This window comes from Ovis canadensis, chromosome 1 (assembly GCF_042477335.2).
Source record: "Ovis canadensis isolate MfBH-ARS-UI-01 breed Bighorn chromosome 1, ARS-UI_OviCan_v2, whole genome shotgun sequence".
Classification (NCBI taxonomy): Eukaryota; Metazoa; Chordata; class Mammalia; order Artiodactyla; family Bovidae; genus Ovis; species Ovis canadensis.
Genome location: NC_091245.1, coordinates 110,909,667 through 110,935,987, shown reverse-complemented (window position 1 = coordinate 110,935,987; position 26,321 = coordinate 110,909,667). Strand labels below are relative to the sequence as shown.

Here is a 26,321-nt window from a genome sequence, read left to right as displayed (position 1 = left end):
GTGGATATCAAATTTTCCTAACATCATTTGCTTAAAACTCTCATTTTCCCTTTGAATCATCTTATTGAAAATCAATGAATTGCATATGCAAAAATTTATTTTTAAGATCTCATTGCTAGGTCCTCATGTAGGTCCTTATGCCCCATATACTTTTCACTTGTATTTCTTAAATGTTAATATTTCACCATGTTTGCTTTATAGCCCCCACTCCATACTTTCTCTGTCACTCATACACACACACACACACACACACACAAACGTAAGTGTGCTCATATATATATGTATGTTTATATAATTTCTATCTACATCTTTTTTTAAACTGCTGGAAGACATTTACAGATGTGATGTTCCCTGAATTCCTCAGTGTGTATTTTCTAAAAACAAGGATATTCTCTTATATTTTCTATTCTCAGTAGAGGCAATGTCACCTTCAAGGGGAAAAAATTGATTCTATGAGAGGGAAAAAAAGAAAACCAGAGATACTACATATGACCTCTGGCTTTCCAAAGCTCAGCTATATCCAATAAAATCATATTTCCTAGCTTTCAATTTCTCTTATTAAGGAGAAATTAACTTAAATATCACTTTATTTAATTTCTTTTTGGCGGACAGAATACAATAATTTTTTAAAAGATTTGAGAAACACCATGTTCTATAATCACACACTTACTGAAATCAGGAAATTAATAATGATGTAATATTCTATTGATTTGTTTTGTTTTTACATTTCACCAGTTATTCAATTAATATCTCATAAGACAAAAGAAAACCCTAGATCACCCATCACATGTCATTGCTGTGTCTCTTTAGTATCTCTTATCAGGACAATTCTTCACTTTTTTAATTGTATTTAGTGACACTGACATTTTGAAGAGGATAGGTCAGTTACTTCATAGAATGCCCCTTAGCTTAGATCTATCTGGTGTGTCTTTAAGATTGGATTCAGGTTGTGCCTTTTTGTCAGAAACACCACACAAGTGACACTGTGTCCTTCCCAGTGCCCTTCTGGTCCCTTCTCTCTCTGAGTGAGCACTATTCCAAGTACTGGGCGTACAGTAGAGAACAAGATTTGGTTTCTGCCCACATGGTGCTGACATTCTAGGAAGGAGTTTGCAAAACACTGAGAAACGTTACCCATAGAAAGAAAAGACTTAGGGGTAGCACTGGAAAAGAGCTGGCCTTGTTCTTTACATCCCCATTTGATTGGACAAACTCTATTGGAAAAGTATCTAATCCCAAAGCAAAAATCTTTCTGTCTGTCTGTCTCTGTCTCTCTCTCTGAGTACTACAGATGAAGTAGGTTTCTCATGGAGGTGCTGAGTTTCCTGTTAGTCAAAGGACAAAATTATGTAATGGTTATCATTTGACCTCTGCTATGAAAGATCCCTTTGTTGGGGAACGGACCTGGTCTCTGTGCCTTGGAAAAATAAAAAAGTCTATCAACCTTAATAATCTTATCTGTAAATTGGAAAATAAAAACAGTTGGTACTTCAAAGAGTTATTGTAAAGATTAAGTTCAGTAATACATGAAAAGCTTTTAGCTCAATGCCCAGCATAAGAGCTTAATAATTACTGATTATTATTATATTTTTTATGAAAAAGACTATTTGCTTAAGTTGTTATTTTTCAAGAAGATTGTTTACTAAACAATTCTTTTAAAAGGACAGCCAGCATGGGAGGAAGCTTGCACTAATATTATTAAGTTGTATTTCAACTATGCCAATTTTTAATTTTAATGTTTACTTATGACCATCAAGTTTGCACATGCAATAGTTTCCTAGAAGTATAATAAGTCTGGGTAGCCTGGGTCAGGCTGACTTGGGGGATGTTTTCTTTCTATTATAGTTAAGTTTATGTACCTGGCTAAGCTCTAAACGAACTGGGAAGAGTGTACAACGTTAAGGTGGATTTACTAAGAAGCTAATGAAGGACATCCCTCAGAGTCCAGTGGTTAAGTCTCTGTGCTTCCAATGTAAGGGGGACAGGTTTGATCAATAGTTGTGGAACTAAACTCCCATATGCACCCCCATGGCCAAAAATAAATAAATAAATATGCATAGGATTTCTGTTGACCAAATGAGGAGGGACAATTCTAAGTAATAAACTATTAGTGGCTCACCAACTCAAAAAAAAAAAAACTAATGAAACTTAAGCTTCTCCTTTGTTTGTACAGGCCTCTTATATGAATCCATCTTTTCTCATTGAAATAAACACTCATTTTCATGTACTCAGAACCTGAACACTTCCTTTGTTGATGCCTGTACAGAGAACTGAGGTCAAGTTCTGGCCATCTGCTTTATTTGATGGGAAAAAAAATAAATTGGATTTTTAAATTAATTAATTAATTTATTTATATTTTACTTTACAAAAGATCTCATCTCAGACTCTTTTCTCAGAACTTCATTGTGTGGCATATAGCAGATAAAATATAAAGGCATAAAAAATGTCAATTAAGGCTATTTCTTTCTTCAGAGGCTTGCCCTTTCTCTCTGAAACAGAAGGTCTTTTCTATAGAAAAATGCCCGTTTTTAGGTCACTCTGTGTCACATTGGTTGATCTCCCATTTTCTCTTCCTTCCTGGATATCCCAGGTCATTGTTTGGAGAAGGACAAGTAATCAAAGATTTGAAGCTTTTGTACATAGAAATGCTGTACATAGAAATGACCTGATTTTTGGTGACCTCTGAAAACAGAATAGAGGAAAAGCTGTAGAGAGAGGTTCAGAAATTTGGAATAGATGATGATTATAAAGAAATGTACAATGAGAGGTTGTAATGAATGAAGATTGTGGAAGAATTTAAAAACTTATCAGATATTAACAATGAAACAGTTAGCAGCATGACGCTAGCAGTAGAAACTTTCTCTATCTGCTCCTACTATTAGTTTTGTTACCCCAACAACTATCTAGCTGGCTGCTATGTTGTGGCATGTTAGAGAAATGGGCTGGGTTCCTCTTCTGTGTTGGTGTGGGATCAAGAAAAGACAATAACCACAAGAGGTAAGGGTAAGGGAGACCAAATGGAATCAAGAAATCAGAATTTGAAGCAAGCCTAAAAATAAAAATCCTGCTGAATTTGCAGAAATTATGAGGATTTTAGAGTTCCCGAGAGACGGAATGGTAAGTTTCCATTTTAAGTAAGTATTTGTGTATGTCAAGGGACAGGGTGACCCTGACTAACCTGTGAGATGACCCTGTGAACGAGCAAACATTTGGCAACCAGGATATGTTTAGTGAATATTGAGACTACCTTCCCCAGGCTGATGGGTGAACCAACGACCATTAGCGGAAGGGGAAATGTGTGATCCACAATCCATGTGTGACTTTGATTGGTTTCCTGTTGGGAAAGACAAAATTAAACCTACAGTATGGAGAAATAGCATGGACCATGGAAAGAATACCATTCCAAGAGCTGAGGTGACTTTGAGCCAACTGCCAGCTCTTCATCTAATGCTGTAAGACTCTGAGCAAGCAGTTCACTTTTTAATTTCTTTACATACCAGATATTCAAATCACTTTCTCTCAAATGTTAGACATCATCTTAGGGTTGAACTATTCCTTCCATTTTTCTTTCTTATAGGACATCCATGTTTCTTTTGTTTTACTTTGCTTTGAGCAGGCGACCTATATTATTCCAGGCATCAATAGATGCTTTAAATCATAGCTATGGCTTACTGCACAATTGCACTCATCTCACATACTAGTAAAGTAATGCTCAAAATTCTCCAAGCCAGGCTTCAGCAGTATGTGAATCGTGAACTTCCAGATATTCAAGCTGGTTTAGAAAAGGCAGAGGACCAGAGATCAAATTGCCAACATCCACTGAATCATTGAAAAAGCAAGAGTTCCAGAAAAGCATCTATTTCTGCTTTATTGACTATGCCAAAGCCTTTGACTGGGTGGATCACAATAAACTGTGGAAAATTCTGAAGGATATGGGAACACCAGACCACCTGACCTGCAGCTTAAGAAACCTGTATGCAGGTCAGGAAGCAACAGTTAGAACTGGACATGGAACAACAGACTGGCTCCAAATAGGAAAAGGAGTATGTCAAGGCTGTATATTGTCACCCTGCTTATTTAACTTATATGCAGAGTACATCATGAGAAATGCTGGACTGGATGAAGCACAAGCTGGAATCAACATTGCCAGGAGAAATATCAATAACCTCAGATATGCAGATGACACCACCCTTATGGCAGAAAGTGAGGAAGAACTAAAGAGCCTCTTGATGAAAGTGAGAGAAGAGAGTGAAAAAGTTGGCTTCAAGCTCAACATTCAGAAAACTAAGATCATGGCATCTGGTCCCATCACTTCATGGCAAATAGATGGGGAAACAGTAGAAATGGTTAAAGACTATTTTGGAGGGCTCCAAAAGCACTGCAGATGGTGATTGTAGCCATGAAATTAAAAGACGTCTACTCCTTGGAAGGAAAGTTATGACCAACCTAGAGATCATATTAAAAAGCAGAGACATTACTTTGTCCACAAAAGTCCATCCAATCAAGGCTGTGGTTTTTCCAGTGGTCATGTGTGGATATGAGAGTTGGACTACAAAGAAAGCTGAGCGCAGAAGAATCAATGCTTTTGAACTGTGGCTTTGGAGAAGACTCTTGAGAGTCCCTTGGACTGCAAGGAGATCCAACCAGTCCATCTTAAAGATCAGTCCTGGATGTTCATTGGAAGGACTGATGTTGAAGCTGAAACTCCAGTACTTTGGCCACCTCATGCAAAGAGCTGACTCATTTGAAAAGACCCTGATGCTGGGAAAGATTGAGGGCAGAAGGAGAAGGGGACGACAAAGGATGGGATGGTTGGATGGCATCACTGACTCAAGAACATGGGTTTGGGTAGACTCCAGGAGTTGGTGATGGACAGGGAGGTCTGGTGTGCTGTGGTTCATGGGGTTGCAAAGAGTCGGACACGACTGAGTGACTGAACTGAATTGATGGCTTACTGACTATACCTAATGCCCTAGTTTTCATTGCTATTCCCCAAATATTGTTCTTTTCTTCCCCCTAAATAATTCTCCTTGATTAACCTCAATAAATGTGTTTCCTCTGTCCAGAGAGAGTATTCCTTCTTCAGAATCTTCCTGATCCTTCATCTTAATTAGGTCCTGATCAGTGATGCCTATTACCACCAATTACCATTGGCAGAGAGGCATCATAAGGTTTAGAGATAACTTTTTTCAAGTATCCAGAAATTCCTACCTATTTTTTGTTTGTTTGTTTTTGTTTCAAATGAGTTCTTCGGCTTTGGCAGGCAGGAGAGATGGTGATGGTAAGGATGAGGAACTATTCAAAATCAAATTTGTGTAGGCTGGCAAACATACTGTTGTTGGCTTCCCATCTGTTAGAACAAAATTATAGGAATTGCTGATTAAACAAATATTTTCCCTTTCAGGTTTTCAGTTAAAAGATGAAGCGGCTCCAATTGTGTCAAGCGGCTGGTTTCAGTTTAGTGGGAGTTCCCTTCTGCTTGTTTATATTGATAAGGAGTCTTAGATGCTAAGTGTCTGTGGTATAATACATACAGCATTCTTTTCATTTATTCAAAATACAAGTTTATTCTTATTCTAAATGAAAAGGAATGGGAATGACAGTAACTAACAAGATTCTACCTCTCAATATTGTCATGTGGCTATGGCAGTGTTATATTTGAAACTCAAGGAGAAAACGACTGTGATCCAAACACCTAAATATGCAGGCCCAAAATAAATGAAGGTATTTTTTTTTTAACTGCCACATTCACTCTGAAGTCCATCCATCTGCTTCAGCATCCAAAGATTAAGCACATGCCCTGCTTAGCTATATAATAAAGTGGCAAACACACTGCACCACTAACATCACAGAGCAGTTGCCTGTGAACTAGACTTCTGACACTGGGCCCCAGCTTCACTTTCTCACAGATCATCATCTTCATCCGGGATAGCAGTTGTCTGAGCAGCCTCCAAATCATGCTAGTACTGTGCTGCCAAGGCTGAGTCCATGACCATTTCTGGTGGAGGCGAGAGCAGGCATGGCAACAAGCTCCAAGTTAGGGACTCTGATCAGCTTTCTAGCAAGCCAGAGGAAGGGCTTTTCAAAATTCTAGTTACCTTTGGCAGCAATGTCATAATACCGAAGAGGCTTCTTTTGGTGGAAGACATTGCCTTAACCTTTCCGTCCTTAATATCCACCTTGTTGTCACACAGCACAATAGGGGTGTTCTCACATACTGGTACCAGATCTTTATGCCAGTTAGGCCCATTCTTCTAAGCAACTCTTGATGTTACATCAAACATTATAATGGAACACTGAACTTGTATATAATAGCAATCTCCCAATCCACCAAATTTCTGCTGGTCAGCTGTATCCCATGCATTGAATATAACAGGTCCTCTGTTGATATGGAACACATGAGGATGGACCTCAACACCCAATGTGGCTACATACTTCTCAAATTCACCAGTCAGATGACATTTCAAGAATGCAGTTTCTCCAGTACCACCATCACCAACCAATACAAATTTAAACTGAACTTGGAGTTTTCCTTGGGCAGACATCTCAGTGTTACACAGCTCTGGTCTCTCACCCTCACGGCCTCTGTGGCAGGAGAGTGAGGAGAGCTCTCTGCCAGAGGGCTCCCAAAATCTCATCCTCATGGCCACTGCCTTAAATATAGCATTCTTAAAGGAACAGTTACCAGAACAGTATAGGACGTGGTGCCTCAATGGTATAGAATCCATCTACAATGTAGGAGACACAGGAGACATCAGATGGATCCCTGGGGTGGGAAGATCCCCTGGAGGAGGGCATGGTAACCATCTCCAGGATTCTTGCCTGGGAAAATTCCACGGAGAGGAGCCTGGAGTGCTGCAGTCCATGGGGTCACAAGGAGTCAGACAGGACTGAGCACATACACACACAAGACAAATAGCATGCTTATGAGAATAATACATTAATTCTTATCAGAAGAGAATAGGCATTAAGTTCAGTTCAGTTTCAGTCACTCTGTCATGTCCAACTCTATGTGACCCCATGGACTGCACCAGGCTTCCCTGTCCTTCACCATCTCCAGGATTTTGCTCAAACTCACAGCCATTGAGTTGGTGATGCCATACAACCATTTGGTCCTCTGTTATCCCCTTATCAGGTCTATGTAAGTAATTCAATTATTTCAGAGTTTCTTTCAATATCACCTCTTCCTTGGAGCTTTCTTCGTAGCCTCATCTCACACTGAGTTCATCTTCTTCTGAGTTTAAATCTTTTTCTTTTGATTTCGCTTTTTTCTCTTAATTTGCCCTTAACTGAATACTACTTATTAATAATTGATTTTGGATGAACTGCTTTTTCAACTATAAGCTCCTTTATGAGACGAACAGCCTTTTACACAACTATTCTATCCAGGTTGTACTGTCATAAGTGTATATAAGGCATATAGGAAATACTGAATTAAGTGTTTGGGGGAGTCCAGGGGTGGCATTATTTTTCTTTGACTTTAGTACTAGTGACACTTTATCAGACTTTCAGAATAGAAATATGTCCAGGTCACCACAGTTAATAGAAGCTTATCATAAGGATAGATGGGAAGGTAAGGAGGAGAGGATAAAGCAGTTAAACCACCAGACCCCACATGTGACTGGAACATCATTCATTGCTTGTTCAGGATACATCAATAAATGATTCATTTCAAAGTAGGTGCAACGAACCATCAGCAATTCTGCAAGTATTCCATGTGGCTGACAACTCCTTTGTCTCCCCTCTCCTATCTCTATCTACTTTTTTGACTACTCTTGACTGCTCACCCTCTTACTCTCTCTGTATGTTTCATTGATTGAATGATTGATTTAATAAAGATTTGCTGAGCACTCTCTGTGTTCTGGGTACTCTACAAAGCTTTGGAGAGGTAAACGAGAGAAAAGATATAGGTCCTTTGAACAGAATTTACAGCCCAGAAAGAAAGACAAATAGATTGGTAATTACATCATTGTGTAGTGAATGCTATGATGGGGGAAACTGAAAGTATAAAGGAAATGCATGGAAGGAGGATTTAATCCAATTTAAGGGGTCAGGAAAAGTTTCCTGTAGAAAGCAACAGCCAAGATGAGAAGCAAATGAAGAGAAGGAATACAGGTGACTGTGATGCTTATTACAGGCAAAGAGAAGAGTAAGCATGAAGACCTAAAAAGATCACATAGTGTTTGGGAAGCAGAATGTAGTTTAGTATGACCAGAGCATGGAGTATAGGATGGTAAGCAGGGGGCGGAGGTGATAGAAAGCTAAAGAAATAATGCCTTAAAGATAAGCAGGGTCCAAATGATTGAGAGTATTAATCATGTCAAAAAGGTATATCTATTCTAAACGCCCCTGAAGAGAAGACACTGGAGACTTTCAAGGATGAAAATGACATGATCCAATAGACATTTTGGATACCTTCACATATCTTCCTGTGAACAGTTGGAAGAATCAGAGCAAGACTTGATACAAGAGTCCAATTACTGCATTTTTTCAACGTCTAAAAGAGACGTTAGGTGTAACGAGAAAGAAAGAAAGAAAAGGGAGGGGGAAATATTTAGGAAGTAGAATGCTGGCCTCTGGACTCTTTTCATATGAAGTTTGTGATGACTGGTAAGCCTCTTGATGATGCATCTGCCCTCCTCCCTGAGCTAGTCAGAGAGATCTCAGGGCAGTAGAGTCATGCAGCCCAAAACACAGTGCTGCTCAGAGCTCTTGCATGGACTGTTGAATAATCTCCAACTTCTGGTTCTTGAGGGTGGGAAGGAAAAAGGAGATACTGGCAGAGTGAGATGGGGAGTAGATCCGCAGAAATTGCTCTGCTCCAAGAATAATGAAGACTTTTAATCTGAGGGCAAGTAAGAGGGTTGTTGAGGATAGAAAGGGTAGCAGAAAGCCAAAGTAGCTGGTTCTTGCCTTTTCCAGAAGTGCTGTGGATGACTGCTGCTGCCAAGTCACTTCAGTCATATCTGACTCTGTGCGACCCCATAGATGGCAGCCTACCAGGCTCCCACGTCCCTGGGATTCTCCAGGCAAGAACACTGGAGTGGGTTGCCATTTCCTTCTACAGCTGTGGATGACTGGGGAAGACCTAATGCTACCCAAGATGCTCGTGTCCATCACAGGCAGGTGTGTGAGTCACAAGGTAAATTGAGGCATTTGGATTCCCCTTCACTCTTGGCTTAATATCTAGCAGTTCCCTGGGAGGAAATGAGAGTCACACTGTTTTCTCCAGACCAGAGCATCCTAACATTTGAGTAAGGGGTCCTCCTCCTGATGGCTAGTCCCCATTTAGATTGGCCCATGAAAGCTGTTTTTCAGATCTCCATTTTAGTACCTTCATTTTAACTTCTTTTAGTCTCCTGTGTAAGCAGGTTTCACTCAAAATAAAGCTATGTTTCAGTATGATTATTGTGTAATTCTGAATAAAGATAGCCTCTACCACTAGCAGCCACACTGTAATCTTATGTCCTGATGGCTTACAGGCCTATATTATTATGCTCTTATGAAACTATTTTTGGTGAAACTGAAAAAGAAGGAGGAGAAGGAGAAAGAGAAAGGGAAGAAGAAGGAAGGAGAGAGGGAAAGGAAGGGAAAGGAGGAGGAGGAGGAGGAAGAGGTAAAGAGGATGAAAGAATACTGTTATTTAAAACAACAGATTCTTTCTGAGGGAAAGGAGGTTGGATCTTGTTTAAAATAATCTGAGGGACCCTGATGGTCTTTTGTGGCACCAGACCTTTGCAAAGCACTGTAATGGATTTTGGCACAGCCAATGAGGGCCTGAGGAACTGAGCTTTAAAGAAAAGACTAGAGAGAGTTTTGTTCTGCATTATAAAATGAAGAGAAATAAAAGCTGTTTTGAGGTGGAGGGTGGGAGAGTGGATATGAGACAGAAATAGGCTAGGAAACAGTGGGGAGAAAGATGGGAGGGAAAAGGAACCAACAAGATGGTGAGAAGCCTGTGGATTCACTTAGATGCCTTGAACTTTAGCACTCTTCACAGGAGTGTGGCTAATATAACTTTTAGGGCTGGAATGACCAACATTCATTTGTAGGTGTGAATTTCTGCAAAGATTTTTATATTCTACAGCTCTCCCCACCATCCTGAACTTTTAGTAAAATCTGATATATACCATATATGAGAAGCTTTAAGCAGAATAAAAGGGGAATTCCCTGGCTGTGCAGTGGTTAGGATTCCACATTTTTCACTGCCAAGTGCCAGGATTCAATCACTGATTGGGGAACTATTAATAAGATCTTAGAAGTAATCTATGCAACAACAAAAGAGAGGAAAACAAACAAACAAACAAAAACCAGAATAAAAGTGAATTCTCTTTTCCAGAGGAAGCCACGAATAGAGCAGTATGTTTTAGACATGAAGCCATCTATAAACTGAACTACTGCAATGGGAACCAGAGGTAAATATGAAAATGTAAACTTCTGAGAATTCAATGAAATCATGCAGCAGGTATTGGACTTTCCATAAATTACCAAATGGGGGTTGCAAAAACTTTTTGAAAGCAAGTGTTACCTTAGCTAAAAACTTGGATACAGTAGTCATAACTTTTTTAAAAATATGTATATTTTTATTTGAAGGATAATTGCTTTACAGAATTTTGTTGTTTTCTGTTCAGTATCAACATGAATCAGCCATAGGTATACATATACTCCTAATATGTGAGTCATGGAAAAGTACAAAAGGATGCCCACATATATCTAAAATATATAGACTAACCATAGAGAACTAACCCTAGGGAGTATGAAATAGTGAGAACTCACACAAAGGAAACCACTTGAATACAAAACCCAGCATCACTCAACCACCAGTAGGTGTATAGGATGCGTCATCTAAACAGCAAACAAAACAATAATACAACCCAATCATCTGCAGACAGGATTACCACCTCACTCAGCCTTGCCCATCAGAGGAAAAACAAACAAACAAACAAACAAACAACTCAGCACAAATCTCACCCTATATGAAGCTTATGTCAACCGCTGGATCAAACTTAGGAGGGCAGAAAACAAAAGGAAGAAAGAATTCAACCTTCAAGCCTGGGAAAAGGAGACCTCAAACACAATAAGTTTATATATATATATATATATATATATATATATATATATATATATATATATATATATATATAATGAAAAGGCAAAGAAATACTACACAAATGAAAGAAAAAACTGGAAACACAGAAATCCAAATAAATGAAGAGGAAATAGGCAAACTACCTGAAAAATAATTCAGAATCATGATAGTAAAGATGATCAAAACCTTGAAAACACAATGGAGAAAATGCAAGAATCAATTTGAACCTAAAAGAATTAAAGAATAAACATACAGAGACAAACAACACAATTACTGAAATTAAAAATACTCTAGAAAGAATCAATAGCAGAACATCTGAAGCAGAAGAGCAAATCACCTGAGCCAGAAGATAAAATGGTGGAAATAACTGCTGAAGAGTGGAATAAAGTAAAAAGAATGAAAAGAACTGAGGATAGTCTCAGAGACCTCTGGGGCCATATCAAACGCACCTACATTTAAATTATAGGATCCCAGAAGAAGAAGAGAAAAAGAAAGGGTATGAGAAAAATTTTTAAGAGATTATAGTTGAAAATTTCCCCAACACGGAAGAGGAAAAATTCAATCAAGTTCAAAAGGTGCAAAGAGTCCCATATAGGATAAACCCAAGGAGAAACACGCCAAGACACATACTAATCAAACTAACAAAGACCAAACATACACAAAAAGAATATTAAAAGCAGCAAGAGAAAAGCAGCAAGTAACATGCAAGGGAAACCCCATACACTTAACAGCTGATCTTTCAGCAGAAACTCTGCAGGCCAGAAGGGAATGGCAGGATATATTTAAAGTACTGAAAGGGAAAAATCTATAAGCAAGATTACTCTACCCGGCAAGGATCTCATTCAAAATTGATGGAGAAATAAAAAGCTTTTCAGACAAGCAAAAGTAAAGAGAATTCAGTACCACCAAACCAGCTTTACAACAAAAGTTAAAGGGACTTACATAGTCAAGAAATACAAGAGAAGAAAAAGTCGAGAAAATCAAGCCAAAACAATTCAGGAAATGGCAATAGGAACATATATATCAATAATTACTTTAAATGCAAATAGATTAAATGCTCCAACCAAAAGACACAGACTTGCTGAATGGATAAAAAAACAAGACTCATATATATATTGTCTACAAGAAACCTACTTTGGACCTAAAGACACATATAGGCTGAAAGTGAGAGGATAGAAAATATATTCCATGCAAATGGGAAGCAAAAGAAAGCTGGAGTAGCAATCCTCATATCAGACAAAATAGACCTTAAAATAAAGAAGATTACAAGAGATAAGAAAGGACACTACATAATTGATCAAGTGATAAATGATTAAGCGATAAATCCAAGAGGAAGACATAACAATTGTAAATATCTATGCACCCAATTTGCATATCTGAGATTATTGATATTTCTCCCTGCAATCTTGATTCCAGCTTGATTCACGGGGTCGCAAAGAGTCGGACACGACTGAGCGAATGAACTGAACTGAACTGAAATGAACTGATGCACCCAATACAGGAGCACCTCAATACATAAGAAAAACACCAACAGACATAAGGGGAGAAACTGACAGTAATAGTAGAAAATTTTAACACTCCACTCATACCAACGAACAGATAATCAAAATGGAAAATTACAAAGAAACACAAGTCTTAAATGATACATTAGATGATATGGATCTCATTGATGTCTTCACGACATTTCATCCAAATGCAGAAGAATACACCTTCTCAAGTGCTCATGGGACATTCTCCAGGATAGGCCACATCTTGGGTCACAAATCAAACCTCAGTAAATTTAAGAAAATTGAAATTGTATCAAGCATCTTCTCCAACCACAACGCTATGAGACTATCATTATTAGTATATCAATTAGTATATCAATACTATCAATTACAAGAAAAAAAACTGTAAGAAACACAAACACGAGGAGATTAAACAATATGTTTCTAAATAACAAACATGTTACTGAAGAAATCAAAAGGGAAATCAAAAATTTTCTAGAAACAAATGACAATGAAAACATGACAACTCAAAACCAATGGGATGTAGCAAAAGCTGTTCTAAGAGCGAAGTTTTTAGCAATACAATCCTACCTCAAGAAACAAGAAAAACGTGGAATAGACAGCCTAACTTTACACCTAAAACAACTGGAAAAAGAACAAAACCCCCAAAAATTAGTGGAAGGAAAGAAATCATAAAGATCTGAACAGAAATAAATGAAAAAGAAATAAAAGAAACAATAGCAAAGATTAATAAAACTGAAAGCTGGTTCTTTGAGAAGATAAAATTGACAAACCTTTAGCCAAACTCATCAAGAAAAAGAGAGAAGAATCAAATCAACAAAATTAGAAATGAAAAGGAGAGGTTACGATAGACAATACAGAAATACAAAGGATTATAAGAGACTATTATGAACAACTATATGGCAATAAGATGGATGACATGGAAGAAATGGACAGATTCTTAGAAAGTTCCATCTTCCAAGGCTGAACCAGGAAGAAATAGAAATTATGAACAACCCAATTACAAGCACTGAAATTGACACTGTGATCAAAAATCTCCCCTATCCACCGTCCCCTCAAAAAAACCCCAAGACCAGATGGCTTCACTGGAGAATTCTATCAAACATTTATTTAGAGAGGAGATAATGCCTATCATTACCTTCAAACCTAAATACCTTCAAAACACCGTTAAAAAATTGCAGAGGAAGAAACACTTCCAAACTCATTCTACAAGGCTACCATCACCCTGATACTAAAACCAGACAAAGACAATACAAATAAAGAAAACTACAGGCCAATATCACTGATGAACATAGATGCAAAAGTCCTCAACAAAATTTTAGCAAACAGAATTCAACAACACACCAAAAAGCTCATACACCATGATCAAGTTGGGTTTCTTCAGGGATGCAAGGATTCTTCAATATATGCAAATCAATCAATGTGATACACCATATTAACATATTGAAAGATAAAAACTGTATGATAACCTCAATAGATGCAGAAAAAGGCTTTGACAAAATTCAGCATCCATTTATGATTAAAACTTCAAAAAATAGGCATAGAAGGAACCTACCTCAAGATAGTAAATACCATATATGATAAGCCTATAGCAAACATTATTCTCAATAGTGAAAAACTGAAAGAATTTACCCTAAGATCAGGAACAGACAAGGGTTTCCACTTTCACCACTATTATTCAACATAGTTATAGAAGTCCTAGCTACAGCAACCAGAGAAGAAAAAGAAATAAGAGGAATCCAGATTGGAAAAGAAGAAGTAAAGCTCTCACTGTTTGCAGATGACATGATTCTGTACATAGAAAACCCTAAAGATAGTATTAGAAGATTACTAGAGCTAAGCAGTGAATTTAGCAAAGATGCAGGATACAAAATCAATACACAGAAATCACTTGCATTTCTATATACTAATAATGAAAAATCGAAAGAGAAATTAAGGAATCAATCACTTTCACCATTGCAACAAAAAGAATTAATTGTCTAGGAGTAAACTTACCTAAGGAGACAAAAGAACTATGCAGAAAATTAAATGACACTAATGAAAGAAATCAGATGACATAAATAGATGGAGAGATATTCCATGTTCCTGGGTAGGAAGAATCAATATAGTGAAAATGACTATACTACCAAACCAATCTACAGATGCAATGTGATTCCTATCAAATTACCAATGGCATTTTTCACAGAACCTGAACAAAAAAATTGACAACTCATATGGAAACACAAAAGACCCCAAACAGACAAAGCAGTCCTGAGAAAGCAGAATGGAGCTGGAGGAATCAACCTTCCTGACTTCAGATTACACTACAAAGCTACAGTCATCAGGACAGTATGGTACTGGCACAAAAACAGAATTATAGACCAATAGAACAAGATAGAAAGCCCAGAAATAAACCCATGCACCTATGGGTACCTTATTTTTGACAAAGGAGGCAAGACTATATAATGGGGCAAAGACAGCCTCTTTAATAAATGGTGCTGGGAAAACTGGACAGCTACTTGAAAAGAATGAAATTAAAACACTTCCTAACACCACACACAGAGATAAACTCAAAATGGATTAAAGACCTAAATGTAAGACCAGAAACGATAAAACTCTTAGAGGAAAACATAGGCAGAACACTCGATGACAAAAATCAAAGCAAGATCCTCTGTGACCCACCTCCTAGAGTAATGGGAATAAAAACAAAAGTGAACAAATGGGACCTGTTTAAACTTAAAAGCTTTTGCACAGCAAAGGAAACCATAAGCAAGGTGAAAAGACAACCATCAGAATGCGAGAAAATAATAGCACAGGAAACAACTGACAAAGGATTAATTTTCAAAATATACAAGCAACTCATAAACACAATACCAGAAAAACAAACAACCCAATCAAAAAGTGGGAAAAAGACCTAAACAGACATTTCTCCAAAGAAGATATACAGATGGCTAACAAACACATGAAAAAGTGCTCAACATTGATCATTATAGAGAAATGCAAATCAAAACTACAATGAGATATCACCTCACATCAGTCAGAATGGCCATCATCAAAAAGTCTACAAACAGTAATTGCTGGAGAGGATGTGGAGAAAATGAAATGCTCTTGCACTGTTGGTGGGAATGTAAACTGATACAGCCACTATGGAAGGCAGTATAGAGATTCCTTAAAAATCTGGGAATAAAACTACCATATGACTCAGCAATCCCACTCCTATGCATATACCCTGAGGAAACCAAAATTGAAAAAGACACATGTATCTCATTGTTAATTGCAGCACTATTTACAATAGCTAGAACATGGCAGCAATCTAGATGTCCACTGACAGATGAATGGATAAAGAAGTTGTGATACATATATACAATGGACTATTATTCAGCCATAAAAAGGAATGCCTTTGAGCCAGTTCTAATGAGGTGGATGAACCTAGAACCTATTATACAGAGTGAAGTAAGTCAAAAAAAGACAGATAAATATCATATTCTAACACATATATATGGAATCTAGAGAAATGGTACTGAAGAATTTATCAACAGGGCAGCAGTGGAGAAACAGACATAGAGAATAGACTTATGGACATGGGGAGAGGGGAGGAGAGGATGAGATGTATGGAAAGAGTAACATGGAAACTTATATTACCATAGGCAAAATAGTTAGCCAACAGGAATTTGTTGTGGAAATTCCATAGCAATATGGATTCCACAGGAATATGGTTCAGAAAACTCACCAGGGGCTCTGTATCAACCTAGAGGGGTGGAGTGGGGAGGGAGGTTCAAAAGGAAGGGGATAGATGTATACCTATGGTTGATACATGTTGAGGTTTGACAGAAAACAATGAAATTCTGTAAAGCAATTATCCTTTGATTAAAAAGTAAAAAATTTTTTAAAAAGAAATGAAAGAGATGCCGAATTCAGAAAATATATACTTATTTCAAGAAATTAATTTTTATTGCCTTCATTTCAGAAAAAATACTAATTATATCTTCTATCAATATTTTCACATAATCAGTTCAGTTCAGTTCAATCGCTCAGTTGTGTCTGACTCTTTGCTACTCTGTGAACCGCAGTACGCTGGAAGTCCCTGTCCATCACCAACTCCTGGAGTTTACCCGAACTCATGTCCACTGAGTCAGTGATGTCATCCAACCATCTCATCCTCTGTCGTCCCCTTCTCCTCCTGCCCTCAATCTTTCCCAGCATCAGGGTCTTTTCAAATGAGTCAGCTCTTCGTATCAGGTGGCTAAAGTACTGGAGTTTCAGCTTCAACATTAGTCCTTCCAATGAACACCCAGGACTGATCTCCTTCAGGATGGACCGGTTGGATCTCCTTGCAGTCCAAGGGACTCTCAAGAGTCTTCTCCCATACCACAATTCAAAAGCATCAATTTTTTTGACGCTCAGCTTTCTTTATAGTCCAACTCTCACATCCATTGGAGAAACCAATGGCACCCCACTCCAGTACTCTTTTGCCTGGAAAATCCCATGGACAGAGGAGCCTGGCAGGCTTCAGTCCATGGGGTCACTAAGAGTCGGACACAATTGAGCGACTTCACTTTCACTTTTCACTTTCATGCATTGGAGAAGGAAATGACAACTTACTCCAGTGTTCTTATCTGGAGAATCCCAGGGACAGGGGAGCCTGGTGGGCTGTGGTCTATGGGGTCACACAGAGTCGGGCATGACTGAAGCAACTTAGCAGCAGCAGCAGCAGCAGCAGCAGCAGCAGCAGCAGCAGCAGCAGCAGTAGCTGACATCTATACATGACTACTGGAAAAACCATAGCCTTAACTAGACGGATCTTTGTTGACAAAGTAATGTCTCTGCTTTTGAATATGCTGTCTAGGTTGGTCATAACTTTCCTTCCAAGGAGTAAGCGTCTTTTAATTTCATGGCTGCAGTCACCATCTGCAGTGATTTTGGAGCCCCCCAAAATAAAGTCTGACACTGTTTTCACTGTTTCCCCATCTATTTTCCATGAAGTGATGGGACCAAATGCCATGATCTTCATTTTCTGAATGTTGAGCTTTAAGCCAACTTTTTCACTTTCCTTTCACTTTCATCAACAGGCTCTTTTGTTCTTCTTCATTTTCTGCCATAAGGGTGGTGTCATCTGCATATCCAAGGTTATTGATATTTCTCCCAGCAATCTTGATTCCAGCTTCTGCTTCCTCCAGCCCAGCATTTCTCATGATGTACTCTGCATAGAAGTTAAATAAGCAGGGTGACAATATACACCCTTGATGTACCACTTTTCCTATTTGGAGCCAGTCCGTTGTTCCATGTCCAGTTCTAACTGTTGCTTCTTGACCTGCATATAGGTTTCTCAAGAGTCAGGTCAGGTGGTCTGGATTCCCACTTCCTTCAGAGTTTTCCACAGTTTTTTGTGATCCACACAGTCAAAGGCTTTGGTATAGTCAATAAAGCAGAAATAGATGTTTTTCTGAAACTCTTTTGCTTTTTTGATGATCCAGCAGATGTTGGCAGTTTGATCTCTGATTCCTCTGCCTTGTCTAAAACTAGCTTGAACATCTGGAAGTTCATGGTTCACATATTGCTGAAGCCTGACTTGCAGAATTTTGAGCATTACTTTACTAGCATGTGAGATGAGTGCAATTGTGTGGTAGTTTGAGCATTCTTTTGCATTGCCTTTCTTTGGGATTGGAAAGAAAACTGACCTTTTCCAGTCCTGTGGCCACTGCTGAGTTTTCCAAATTTGCTGGCATATTGAGTGCAGCACTTTCACAGCATCATCTTTCAGGATTTGAAATAGCTCAACTGGAATTCCATCACCTCCACTAGCTTTGTTCGTAATGACGCTTTCTAAGGCCCACTTGACTTCACATTCCAGGATGTCTGGCTCTAGGTGAGTGATCACATCATTGTGATTATTTGGGTCATGAAGACCTTTTTGGTATAGTTATATGTATTCTTGCCACCTCTTGTTAATATCTTTTGCTTCTGTTAGGGCCATATGATTTCTGTCCTTTATTGAGCCTATCATTGCATGAAATGTTCCCTTGGTATCTCTAAGTTTCTTGAAGAGATCTCTAGTCTTTCCCATTCTGTTGTTTTCCTCTATTTCTTTGCATTGATCGCTGAGGAAGGCTTTCTTATCTCTCCTTGCTATTCTTTGGAACTCTGAATTCAAATGGGTGTATCTTTCATTTTCTGCTTTGCTTTTCTCTTGTTTTGTTTTCACAGCTGTTTCACATAATACTTTCACATTAAAAGCAATGCCAAATTAGATCATTTTCCTTGAGTTATTGTGGTACTTAGGTAGCTTTTATTAATTTCAATCTGTAGAAAATTTGCTGTTCTGAGTTACTACCAACTGGAATTGATAGGAAAGTATTTAAAGCAAAATTTAAATGAAAATGAGCTATAAATTTTAGCTATTATGTTCAAAAGTAATGTCAAATTAATAAATTATATCTATCACATAGTACGTTACAACATATTTAAATTTCATCATATAAATTAATATCACTTTTATCACAAGTTTTTGCTACCTCTTAAAATGATATCTTGATACATACAATATTACTTAAGTTCTTCTTTCAAAAATTTCAATGCTGGCATATTATAAAGAAAATGAAAAATGGCAATATGGAATCATTTCTCTAATTGAGACTATGCTATTATCTCTAATGGATTTAAAATAGTCTGTGTAGAAATTAATACTAGAATTCTTAACATTTGAATATTAGCCTTCAGAATTCAGGAAATTTCTTTATTTCATCTTTATAGCCCTTTTAGGGGATATCACTTTAGAGGATAATCCTTTGCTGGAATATCACTTTTGTTGCATATTTCACATGTAGTTTCTTTTGACAGAAGAAAACATTTTCTCTAAGATTTTGAGAAACGTTTCTTTACCCTTTAGAAATATTACTTGTTTACTGTTTATGGTGTTGTCCATAAGCTTTTGCTAATGTAATTAATACAAACAACATTTCTTGTAAAATAACTATGGATAACACAAGTTGAACTTTATTTTCAGCTGAAGATCATGACTATTTATTTAAGGGTCTTCTTTTGTTTCATTTAACTCTTCTAATACCTTTTCTTGCTTAACCTAAGTTTAATTGTTTTACCAACGATCAGTAATGTTCCGACAATGCATTCAACAATAGTTTAGGTGAATTTGATAGGCATTTGAAAACCAAAAAAGAGCTATCTTTAGTAGATGTAGAAGATATATAATTTTGAATTGTTCCAACAAATGTTATTTCTATTGGCACAGTTGAGGACATGTCTTCAATATGTTTAAATGACGAGTTTCAACTATGCAAAGTATATGGCACTCAAAAGTCTTTCGAATTTTGGCTAAAAATCTGGCATAGATGTATTAATTTGGATTGAATTCTGCCTTGTTCAAAATATTTTTGTGATGTCAAAATGAAGAGATGACTATTTTCCAAAGTCTTCATCTAATAAAACTCAAGAAGTTTAGTATTCCTCAGCCATGAAATTTGCCAATTTAATGAATGTAATTTTCTTCATCTTCCAATGGGTAGATCAAAATAACATTTAATATTTCCAAATTGTAGGTTGATTTGAATAATTCTGTTTTTCATTCTCATTGTTTGTATTAGTAATTAATTTCCTTTTAGTAAGGGACATGGAGGAAAATGGAAGGATTTCATTTCACCTGTTCAAGTTGCAGACTTGATAAGACCAGTTTTCTTGCTCATGTGTATTGTTTTCATAAATAATAAAATCCTTAATAAAATGTCAATGTCATAATGACAAATTTTATGTGGGCCATGCATGTCAGGATATGCTCATTTTCACTGTTTGAAGTGCTAAATAGATTATCCTCTTTTCTTTTTTTCTTTTCAGCTTTTTTCCTTTATGAGCCCAAGTTGTTGGGTTTTTTTTTGTTTTTTTTTTGTTTTTTTTGCTACTCCTGCTTCTTTATTTAGATAACATCGTGTAAGTTTAAGGTGCATAACACATTAAACTTTGTGATACCTTTGTATATTGGAAAGGATATTACCATAGCATTAGCTAACACCTCCATCATGTCACATAATTGTCATTTCTTTTTTGTGGTGAGAACATTTAAGATCCACTCTCAGCAATTTTCAAGTATATAATACAGCATTATTATAATCACTGTGCTATACATTAGATTCCCTAGAACTTATTTATCTTATAAATGAAATTTCATACCCTTTAACCAATACCTCCCCATTCCCCCCATCCATCCCAGCCCCTAGCAACCGCTAATCTCTTCTCTATTTCTGAGCTTGATTTTTAAACTCCACATACAAGCAGTATCATACAGTATTTGTCTCTTTGTCTGGCTTATTTCACATAGAATAATGCCCTCAAATTTCATCCAAGTTGTCAAAAATGGCAGAATTTCCTCATTTCTCATGGCTAAGTATTATTCCATTGTGTGTGTGTGTGTGTGCACGTGTGTGTGTGTGTGTGTATCTCACATTCTCTTTATCCATCCAACTGTTGGTAAACAGTCTCAAATTTCTTAATTTTTATCACATTTTTGATTTTTGACTTGTACCTATTCTCACCAACCTAAATTAAAAAAAAAATCTTCCTTCAAGCTGTACAAGATTTGAGCATATTTCCACCAAAAATGAAAATTAAGGTAGATATAGAAGATTTGCCAAACAAAATAACCGTTATATTTTCAAGAAAGTAATTTTCTCCTAAAGTATTTAAATATGTTAAAGTTAAAAGGCAAATATGAATGATAATTGATAAATACAAAATTTCCCATTAAATTGTTTTAAGTTTATCTAACAGAAGAAACTTTAAATCATATTTAATAACTTATAAAACTATTTACAATTCTAGAGATCAGAGTCCATTTATTTGCCAATGTAAAGAATCAGCACCTTGTTTTTTAAATATTATTTATATTTTGTTGGCTACAGATGTCTAAACTTAAGAGTAATATAAATTGCTTAACAAGCAAAGCATTTTTCATCTGCCACGTGCAATCTGGGCTAGTTGGTGAATCTCTGTGGAACTACAAATTGGTATGCAGAGAGAAGCAACAAAATGGACAATTGGCACTACTGAGAAATGATCATATTTTATACAAGAACTTACTGCATTCATGTTATCAGAGAGGACAAGTTTGACAAGTTAATTCATTTGTTTTTTTCTGTCTGCCATTCAAACCTCTTCTCATTCCAGGCTGTATCCACCTCAGTGCCATAACCCACCAACTTAATAATATTTGGACACAGTTGCTTTCTTATTTTGAGGACAAAGGGCAAGAGGTGTGGATCAGCATTTCTCTGGGGAAGTAAAAGGTGTCAGTCATAAAAGTAGATGTTAGGATTGTTTGTCCTTAGGCTATCACTGGACACTAGATCTTCAGGGTATAGGCACCCCTGTGTTTTTTAATGTCCACTTTGGGCTACATTTATGATATGAGTACCTCTAAAATATGAGGTGTAAGGCAGAATCCCTATGCCGGAATAATAATCTTACTGACACTAGAAATGGTCTTGAATATTGAGTATAGCTTATTAGCACTGGTGATGAGAAGCCATACTCTTTTTGGCTTTACTTCATTGTCAGCTGTAACATCAACAGCCTTTTTTTCTATATCTTGAATTTCAATCTCCTTTCCATGCCTTTGGGTTTTATCCCCCTTATCTTTTTCTCCTCCTGCCAGAAATAAAATTCTGCTTTTCTAGGAACTGTAGCTCCCTACCCCTCGTCTATGTTCAGGGGATGGACTTTTCTGATGGACCAACCTGGAGTATTCACCAAAGACAACCTTGGAAAAGATGGGAACCCATAACTGTGCTTGGCCATCAGAGTTGCCTTCCCCTGCCACCACAAAAGATGATTATTTCAAAGATGGGCACATGGTCCCAGCAGGGATAGTTTTTTTACTCAGAGGTTGGTATGACCTCTGAGATTTCTCTGCTTCAAACATATAAGAATTAATGTCCATATAAGCCTAGAGATGCTATCAGCTATTATTTCTACAATCTAGACAATGGCTACCTCAGAAAAAACCAACACAGAAGAATAAGAGCCAAGAGATTAAGAGGACAACTGATGACATCATTTGAGCCGTGCTCACCCGCTGTGGATTTTTGAGATGTATGAACAGTTGCATGCTTTTATTTTTGAATTTTTTTAAAAAATTACCTAATTCAGGGTAAATTTCTGTCATTTATCTCCAAAATGTTCCAAGTAATACAAAGCCTTCCTCCCACCTGGTTTCTGGTTTTGTTCTTTCATATTCTTCACTTTAGCATTTTCAAGATGACTTTCCCATTCAAGTCTTCATGAGGTTGAGTAAAAGTACATGCCGCTAATAATGAGTTAGTGGTTTTCCCCACATAAGGAAACAGTTACTACATCCTCTACTGTTTAATTTCTCTGAGATGTGAATCATTATCCTCATGATTATGACTGGAGAAATATCTGCTCACAAGGTTTCAGTATCTTGCCCAAGATAGCGGGAAAACTGGAGCAGAATTTGGAGCCTGGAAGGACTGACTCCAAAGACTAAACTGTCCATCCCCCTTATACTGAATCATCATTTTAAAAAAGACAAAATAAACCAATAATGATGCATGTTTTTTTTTAGGTGTCCTACATCCAGCTGTTTCTTGCCTTTCTCTTCCTGGTTCCAAGATTCTCTTTGCCACCATTTCTCCCAATTACTCCCAACACTTCTTTTTCCTAGTGCTTGAAGACCACTGAGTTAATAACTCTTAGTTTTCAGGCTTTCTTTTTAAATGTACTATTTTTAGGACTTTTTGTAATATCCTCAAAACCAAACATAGTCCGTGACATGTGGTAGGTGTCCTAGGCCACTGGTCTGTGGATACATTTTGGGAAATTCTTTGGGCCACTGATTACTTTTTTTCCTATAAGATACCTCTTTTCAGTTCATTTAGTTCAGTTCAGTTCAGTCGCTCAGTCATGTCTGACTCTTTGCGGCCCCATGAATCACAGCACACCAGGAGTGTCCATTGAGTTGGTGATGCCATCCAGCCATCTCATCCTCTGACATCCCCTTCTCCTGCCCTCAATCCCTCTCAGCATCAGGGTCTTTTCCAATGAGTCAACTCTTCACATGAGGTAGCCAAATTATTGGAGTTTCAGCTTTAGCATCATTCCTTCCAATGAACACCCAGGACTGATCTACTTTAGGATGGACTGGTTGGATCTCCTTGCAGTCCAAGACTCTCAAGAGTCTTCTCCAACACCATGGTTCAAAAGCATAGCTCTTTTAGCATGTCAAAATTATTACTATGTTCTCTTTGAGTCTCCTCTCTTTCCAGAGTAAACTTTCTTAGTCCTTTCAGTTCTTTCTGAGACATGTTGCAGTTGAGGCGGTTTTAGGCTTACTGTAGTTTTGTAAGTTGGAGAAGGAAATGTCAGCCCACTCCAGTGTTCGTGCCTGGAGAATCCCAGGGAGAGGGGAGCCTGGTGGGCTGCTGTCTATGGGGTCGCACAGAGTCGGACATAACTGAAGCGACTTAGCAGCAGCAGCAGTTTTGTAAGTGGGGCTTCCCTAGTAACTCACCCCATAAAGAAACTGCCTGAAATGCAGAAGACCCCGGTTCGATTCCTGGGTCAGGAAGATCTGCTGGAGAAGGGAAGTTAGAAGATCCAATTCTTTAGGAAGATTAATTTGGTATTCATTTACAGGATGGCTAGAAGGGGAAAGAGGCAGAAAGCCAAAGGTCCAGTGATGTTCTATCACATGAACAAGTTACAAATGTATCATGGCTCTTATCACATATGATATTCATTCATTTGCTGTTCTGCACAATTAAACTGTAAACTACATGAGAGCAAATACTGTCTTGTTGTTTTACTTTTTGGAAAGTCCAACAAAAAGCACATGATCCTTTACTTGATATTCAGCTTATACATGGACTTTAAAGTCAGACTACTGAGGTTCCAATCCTGAATCAGCCACATATAGGCTCTAAGCCTTGGCAAGCTACCTAATTTTCAAAACTCTGATTTACTTATCTTTAAATGGGGATAATAATCATTTCTTTCTCATATAGTCATTGTGAAGATCAAACTAGGTAATCCATAGAAAGTGTTTAGCCTAATGAGTGGCACAGATGAAGCACTCAGTAGTGCCTCTTGCCACTGTTGTTGTTATTATCATAGAGGTCCTCAATAAATATTTTTAAATGATTTAGTTATCTGGTTCCAGGCTCTCGCTTTTCCTGTCCCTAAAACTCTCCACCCATTCCATTTCCTAATGTCCCCCACATTTAATCAACATATCAGACAGGATGCAACCAACGAAATGTCATGAACACTGGTCACCTCTCTTTAGCATGGTTAGCTTTCTTATCTAATTAGGAGTTAACTCATATTGTGTTTGCCAGACCCCTAGGCTTTCTCTGAGTTTAACCATAAAGAAGGCTGAGTGTTGAAGAATTGATGCTTTCGAACTGTGGTGCTAGAGAAGACTCTTGAGAATCCCTCGTACTGCAAGGAGATCAAACCAGTCAATCCTAAAGGAAACCAACCTTGAATATTCACTGAAAGGACTGATGCTGTATAGAACCCTAATTCTAGGAAAGATTGAGAGCTGGAGGAGAAGGGGGTGACAGAGGATGAGATCGTGGGATGGCATCACCCACTCAATGGACATGAGCTTGAGCAAACCCTGGAAGACAGTGAAGGACAGAGAAGCCTGGTGAGGTGTAATTCATGGGGTCTCAAAGAGTCAGACACAACTTAGCAACAGAACAGCAACAATAAGGCTTTCTCAAAATATGTCATTTATCAACTTGTCTTGGGAAATCTAAGGGTAGAAATGATGGACTCACCAGGGTAAAATCTAGCATTTCGGGTAACAGTGTCAGCTTCAAAGGTGTGGACCTGGGGGCAAGATGGAAAAGACATTGTTTCCTCAGTGACCCAGAAAAGCAAGAAAAATAACTCTAGAATGCAGGCTGGGTGGGGGGAAAGTGAAAGTGTTAGTTCATGTCTGACACTTTGCAACCCAATGGACTATAAGTCCGCCAATCTCTCTGTCCATAGAATTCTCCTGGAAAGAATACTGGAGTGGGTAACCATTCCCTTCTACAGGCAATCTTTCTTCTCCAGAGGATCTTCCAGATCCAGGGGATCTCCCTGATCCAGGGATTGAACTCAGGTCTCCTGCATCGCAGACAGATTCTTTCCCGTCTCAGCCACCAGCTGGGGGAGAACAAAAGTTAAAACTAGAAAGCAGGATAAAGACGACAGTAAGGGCTTGTTTTTATGTGTCAGCAAACACCAAGCTGAAGTTATAAAACGGTACTTACCCAGACATAGTTTGCATCCAGAGAGCTTTGCATGTATCGTCCTAAAGTGTCTTTGTACTCTGAAACAGCTGTAGGGGAGGGGCAGAGCAGAAGTGAACGGGAAAGGATGTGGGTTCTGGGGCTTGCTCTTTGGAGAAGCGATTCCCTCTTACCTTCTGCGGTGGTGGTGGAAATGTACTTAGAGGCCACAGAGCCTGATGTTAGAGAGCTGCTTGGGGCGCCTGCGTTATCATATGTTTGCAGAAGATCATGTGTTCACCAGGCCAGATGGACGCCACCTGTTTCTGTGCCAACATCCTGAACTTGTGGGCACTGAGCAGCAGCCAGAGGGTTATGCTCTGCCTAAATTGTGGTTGTGGGCCTGAGCCCTGCCACTGAACTAAAAGCACTTCTCCACGCCCTTGTTCCTGCTCTCTCTGTGTGGATAGAGGCCACAGCCCCAGAACTAGTAGGCAAACA

General features: G+C 38.0%; 1 protein-coding gene and 1 pseudogene across 2 annotated transcripts in view; both read right to left on the bottom strand.

Moving 5' to 3' along the window:
* LOC138430075 (mucosal pentraxin) overlaps positions 1–26,022 on the bottom strand; it is a 36,624-nt gene extending 10,602 nt beyond the window's left edge. The window contains exons 1-2 of one of the 2 annotated variants that reach the window (XR_011252989.1): positions 25,863–26,022; positions 25,318–25,755 (exon numbers count right to left, since the gene is read on the bottom strand). The gene's annotated coding sequence lies outside the window, so the exon portion shown is untranslated. Of the gene's footprint in view, positions 1–25,317; positions 25,756–25,862 lie in introns of those variants that run through there. The other variant, XM_069571841.1, reaches the window with a different exon arrangement.
* Positions 5,221–6,545, bottom strand: LOC138430077 (GTP-binding nuclear protein Ran-like; annotated as a pseudogene).
* Positions 26,023–26,321: the final 299 nt, after the last annotated feature.